Raw genomic sequence first — 6,722 nt, 5'->3', positions numbered from 1 at the left:
TGTGCCTCCCTGTAGGCAGCCACTTGGATACGATCGTCAGCCGCTTGGATCTTAAGCGGCCGCTTAGACGATCATATCTAAGATGGTGGCCGCAGCTGCAATAGACTATTCTACTGCGCATGCGCCCCTCCCGAGTGGGTGTATACTGTGCATTCGTCCCCTGAGCAGGTGTATACTAATGAGGGTTTGACAGGGAACCAATCCTGGAGGACTTGGCAGCTTAGGCTCGGGTATATAAGGGGCTGTCTCCAGACAGTCGGAGCCACTCCACGGAAGCAAGCAGACCTGTAGCACCTAGGAAGAAGAAGCAGAAGCAGAAGAAGAAGCAGAAGAAGAAGCAGAAGCAAAAGCAGAAGAAGCAGCAGCAACATCAAGAACAGCTGTGCCATCAAGAAGAGCTGACACTTAAGAACCTAGGAGAGCTGTAATACCTAGGTACCTTAAAGAGCTGTAACACCTGGGTACCTAGGAGAGCTGTAACAAAAGAATATTCCTGAGTAAACTGTCGAGAGAAGAAGTCCAGGTGTTCGGTCGTTATTGCTGCTGGTAGGCAGCAGAAGCGTCGTACATTCAGTCCTCCATCATTATTGAACTCTCTTTGTTACAAGCAGGTAGGTAGAGAAAAACCCCTCCCCCAGTCCATCAGCAACTCATGGCCCAATCAGTATCTTCATCTTCAGTCTCTGAAGGCAGGACTTCTGGTGTAACAGAAACTTGGAGAGAGGCAAGGTTATTAGCAGGAGCTTAGAGAAAGGCATGGCTATTTGTGGCAAGGTAAGATCTGAAAGAACCAACTCTTAGCTGGAGGAGGGTCACACCCTACTACACGTTATTCACAAACATAGAAATAACATAGAACATGTTTTCTTACTATCTCTCAAACAATATACCCACAAAGTTAAGCTCTTTCTCCCACACCAGATACACTTCTCTCTAATCAGTGCTAAGGGAGCAAATGCAAGAGGAGAGAATTGTAGCATTTGGCCTTTACATGCCTTGAGTCATCACTTGATGTAATGTCAGTGAGTAGAGTTTTAATACAGAGTCATATACACTCCATAATCTCACTGTCTTTGTGTCTGACCCTGAATCCTACCCCCTGAATTTGATCTTTCTGGAAGAAGTTGTCAAATCGACACCATGGACCATAGTCCTGGCTCATAAAATAACCAAAGAATCAGTCCATATAAATAAATGTGCTGCCAGGATAGCAAACGCCTGGTCGTTAGAGAGAGCTAACTTTTGAACCTAGGCCAATTCTAAATATCAGTATGAAGTTTGATAACCTATTTTTTTCTGTTCAGTTTAAGTTATAATATGAAATATAAGTTGTATATTAACTAGTTGAAAGATTAGTGTGCATAATATTCAGTAAGATAAAGAATATCTTACCTCATTGGCTACCTTCAGATGGAGATAAGCAATAAGCACTGAAAATGACTAAAAGGCTGTAAAATTCTTTATTCTACCATAAGCAATCTCAAATGGTGAGGAGAAACACTAGTAGCTTGAGCTTAACAGGACTGAGTATGAGGAGTGGAGGAAGCCCTGACTGAACATGTATGGTTGACATGAACCAGCCGTGTCCAGGACCATTTCCTTAGACATGTGGGAAAATAGCAAAGCCTTCCCTTCTGGTCCATGTGCAGATGTTTAGTGCATACAGAAAATGTCCGCCATGGCTTCTTCCCTGTATATTTATTGCCAGAGCATGATTCTACTAGAATCTGTGCCTACTGAGACTAACTATATCTGTTTTCTGGATACAGATGAATACCATAGACCCTTGTCTATCTGTATGTCATAAGCCCTGACCTTGTTCAGCTGTATACAATAAAACCACTGCTCTCTTCAGCTCTATATAACAAACATTCTGAACGGTCAGGGTTGCTGATGTTTCTCCATCAGAGAGCCCAGTTCATTCAATCCCAGCTATGTCTGTGTGTCCATATGTCTGTGTGTGTTTGTCTTTCCTTCATTCCTTGAGTACCCCAGTTAGTTCTATTCCTAGAGTCATGATGGATTTCACAACTAAATATACAGCCATAGGTTAATAAAGTTATCTTACACTAATAATAAGTATCACCTGGACATAATCCTAACCTTGTGGTGCCAGAAATTTAAGTTAAAAATCTTCCTGACGTTTAAACCCAGAAACACACTAGAAGTTAGCCTTATTTTTAATTTTTGCACATTCTTCTTCCTCTACCCTGAAATAGAAACTTTTAACTAGGTTTAAAGAGAGAAGGAACTCTTGATTTAATTTCTCAGAAGTAGCAAGTATTAAACCAGAAATGTTAGTGTTTGTATGTGATTCCACAAATAATTATGATGAAAGTTGTCTAAAGTTATGACACCTCCCCTCCCATTTACAGTTCTTACCCCAACTTGTCCCTTAAGTTGAGCAAGGGTCATCTTTCTCTGAATATTATGTACACAAGGTCAGATCAAGGGAAGGAGTCGAGCCAGCTCACTGGGCTTATTGGGACATATTTTTATATACATCTCTCCCCTGCCATGTGGTAAGTAATGAGATGCAAGCAGCAGCATCAGTCATAGAAAGATCAGTTATAATTAGACATAGGTATACAACTCAAGGCAGAGCATTTTATTCCAATATACTGGTTTATCACTTCCCAACACATCATAAAATCTGATATTGATTTAGGGTGGTCTATACAGAATAATTCAAATACAGAATTCTTCACTATAGACTATGCTTTAATTATGATATGTACCACAGAGGAAGGGATAGCATATTACTGTGATTTCTGTAATGACATACCTTTTGGCTTTGGGAATGTATATGTACTTACTGGCCTGAAGGAGATGTTAATACAAAAAAGTCAGTGCCACTGACAGACAAATAACATGATAAACATTAACTTTGCAAAAGGTCACCTTGAAGAGGCCCACATGCCACAGCAAACTTTTTTTGGTCTGGCTCTCAGGCTGGAAATCTCACAAACTTGGACTGTTGTGTAAATTTTCACTGTGTCTTGGATTTGACTCAGTCAGGAACATTACATGTCAGGTTCTCTTTTTTCTATGGTATTGATTTCCTTCCTAGTCTATGAAAACTATTCAGTGAAAGGATCAAGCAAACAAAACAAAGAACATGAAAAGGAAAACAAGAAGAGAATTTCACTGATGGCTTCAGAGCTCCTCTAGGATTTGGTTTAACCCTCATGACACTTGCTGGGGTGGTATTCAGAGCAACTACAGCTTCCTAGGTTTCTTTTCATCATTTCACATTCCACTCAGCAAGATTTCAACACACACACAGATGCAACGCTGGTGCCAGATTTCTTATTTTGTCTGAATGTCAGCTCATTTGAGGAAGACTAGCAAGAGATCGTGCACTTGGATTTGGCACTAGTTGACTAGGCAGACGAAGATTTTGTACATGTAGAGAAAGAGAAGGCAAAGCTGATATGTTTCCCATGTGTCTGTAATCTGAACAGGCATGGCACATGATTTGCTTCTGGAAGATTAATTGTTCTCTTGAAATGCAATATGAAAAAGCAATAATCAAGGAGCAGTTCTCATCAATGAAAATGCTGGTACAGGAAATCTCGTCCATCTCTAACCAGTGAAAGGTCCTTCCTAGTATAGAAACAAAACCATATGTATATTCTATGACACTACTCCAGAAAATAATATGAGGTGTGCCTGAACAAAGGCAGCCAAGAGTGTCAGGGAATTAAGTGCTGAGATGGGAGTCAGTCCAAGTTCCACACATCTTACTGAGACCTATCGAAGTTCAAAGCCACCTGGAATACCCTTGGTGCCCTTGAGAATACCCTCACTTCTATCACACAGTGAGAAGTTTGGCCTGACAGCCTCCGGGGAGGTGCCAGCCTTATATTTTATGCAATCTGTTTTGGAACCATATGCACCATTGGCCTGCCTTCATCTGTACACAGATTAAAAGTCTATTGAAACCTCTGAATCAAAGGAAAGGAAGATAATGAACCTGCCTCCCAAACCCTAGAATGATCACAAATACTTATTCTGAGTTTTTTCCTGCTCTGACTATTCATAGCAAAATGGAAAGGAAAATATGTGAAAATCTCACAGCAGGAGTAGAAAATGAGAGCCACACATTGCTTTGCTGGACAGCTGAGCACATACACTAACAAACGCGAAGGAAGGGGGTTAGAATCCAACAGTTCCATTCTTGACTCCTGTAAAGAACTAATGTAAGCAATATAAAAGAAATGACAAATGTAACCCAGCCCAGAGTGTGTGTCTGTCTGTGTGTGTGTGTGTCTGTGTGTGTGTGAAATGTGATAAGGTAAACACCCTGACTAAGTGAACACCTCAATTTTGATTGGCTAAAAAAGTTACCATGGAAACCAAGCCAGGAGTGTGTGAATGGAGGTGATAAGGCCAAAAGGCAGATTATGTAAGGCTGAATACCTGAGCTGAAAGAGACTTAAAAACCCCGGTCTGGCAACTGCATCTTGCCCAGATCCCAGGGCCCTACAGAGACACTTCGGGTGGAGACCAGCTCATCCCTGGAGCCAGCCCATCAATTCCAGACTCCCCAAATCTGGACCAAGGCTCTAGTGGAGATCTGAAGCATAGCAGGAAATGTCGCAGGCCTTGCCTGTGCAGCCATTGGAGTCAGGCTACCACATAATCCAGACTGGAGGTGAGTGAGGTGAGTGTGTGAATAAATGTGATCCCATTTCACTTTCTATTTGTTTTATGAATAAATACTAGTATAACCTGATCTTTAAAGTCACTGGCACTCTCTTTCTCTCACTCTTGGCTCCATGGCTACACCTGACTCTCCAGGCACTTTGGAATAAGTATGGGCTCTACTGCTCCTTGACTTAGGCAACAACATAGGGAATTAAGGCTAAACTGCATCCTTTCTCAGATGAAGTCAATGAAAGCAGAATGACCATCTGTGATTATGCAAATAAGTCAGTGCACATTCAGCATTTGAATGACAGTAAGCATGCTTATTTACTTTTACTGTAATTAAACATACAAGTAAAAGATTATGGTATCTTATAAAATACGGTGTTACAGGCTAAAAGGGTTTACAATCATAGAGGCACTGGTTGGGGGTCTCTCTTCCTTTATGGATATTACAACAGGTTTCTTAACACCTTCAAGCACTCTTTCTTCCATGCCTCCTTAAGCACCTCACATGCTCCTCCTATTTACAACAGTGTCTATTCATCGGCACCACTTTCAGTTCTGACCCTTTGCTTTGATACTCAGAGCCCAGTGCCCAATGAAGCCTCAGACCAGAATTTTCAAGGACATGATATTTTCTCTTCATAATTGTTCCAGCACAAAGCCTTAAGAAAATAATTTCCTAGGCTACTGTTTATGTACATTTACTTATGTTTTGAGACACCACTCTACATGAGAACTGACCCTATAAATACAAATACAAGTCAGATGCAATCACTGATGACAGTCTTCTCAAAGCTAAGTGGCTGAGGCTGTCACTCAAGAGATGTGGCTATGAACAAGAGATGAAGCCAGCAGGAATAGCAGTACAGAGTGCTCCCTGACACTACTGATAAAGTCTTTAGGAGACCATGCTCTTCTCATGACTAATGTTCATTAAGATCTTCTGAAGTCAGCTCCATCTGGGAACAGAGGACAAAGTCGTAGCCTCCCTGGTCTCCTGTTTCATAAACTTGCTTACAACTTACACTGTTGTCCAGATCAGTTCACTTGCTTCTCTCTCTTCTATAAGAGGGATATACTGGGCAGTTTCATGTCAACTTGACACAAGCCAAAATATTCTGAGAGGAGGGAACCTCAGTTAAGAAAATGCCTCCATCCTCTCTCTCTTCCTTTTGGCTAAGATCAAGTGAAGAAAACGCCTCCATAAGCTTGGGCTGTAGGTAAGCTTGTAGGACATCTTCTTAATTAGGGTAGGGGAGGGTTATTGTGGATGGTGCCAGCCCTGGGCTTGTGGTTTCAGGGTTCTGTAAGAAAGCAGACTGAACAAGTCATGGAGAGCAAGCCAATAGACAGCATCCCTCTATGACCTCTGCTCTAGTTCCTACCTCAAGGTTGCCACCTTGTTTGAATTTCTCTCATGACTTTCTTCCATAACAATATGGAAGCCAAACAAACCCTTTCCTCCACATCTTGCTTTTGATTATGATGTTTCATCACAGCAACAGAAACTCTAACTAAAACAGGGAGATAGTCAACAGACCAGTTCTTAGGGCCATTGTAAAACTTAGATGATAAAACAGACACACAGCTTGTGGGAAGAAGCTAAAACGGAAGACATCCAGACACAACTTACTGAGAAAAACAGTCATTTTCCAAAATAGTTACTTTAAAATTTGTAATTATAACTTAATTTTACAAAGAAAATTGTGTGCTCAGGTATGGATAACAAAGAAAATGCAATTTTCAGATCTCTTTTATTTGCAACATCGCATCATATTTTAAGTTGTTTCTGGGCCTTAGTGCATAAAAGAGTCACCCAAAGAAACTTAAAAGTATTCATGTCTGGATTCACCTCTAAATGTTCTGATTTATTATCCTTGGATTAGATCCCAGCTGTGGATTTTTTTTTTACCTTTTATTGCATTATGATGAGAAAAGTTACATGATTTCAATTTATCTGAATTTGTTAACATTTAAAAATATATTTTAAGCAAATAAAATTAAATCACATTCTTGTTTCCCTTTTGTAACCCAACTCCTCCCAGAGACCCCCCTTCAATACCTAC

Source organism: Mastomys coucha, unplaced genomic scaffold (genome assembly GCF_008632895.1).
Source record: "Mastomys coucha isolate ucsf_1 unplaced genomic scaffold, UCSF_Mcou_1 pScaffold14, whole genome shotgun sequence".
NCBI classification, from domain to species: domain Eukaryota; kingdom Metazoa; phylum Chordata; class Mammalia; order Rodentia; family Muridae; genus Mastomys; species Mastomys coucha.
The sequence above is the reverse complement of the archived record's forward strand: the minus strand, read 5'-3'. Positions refer to the sequence as shown.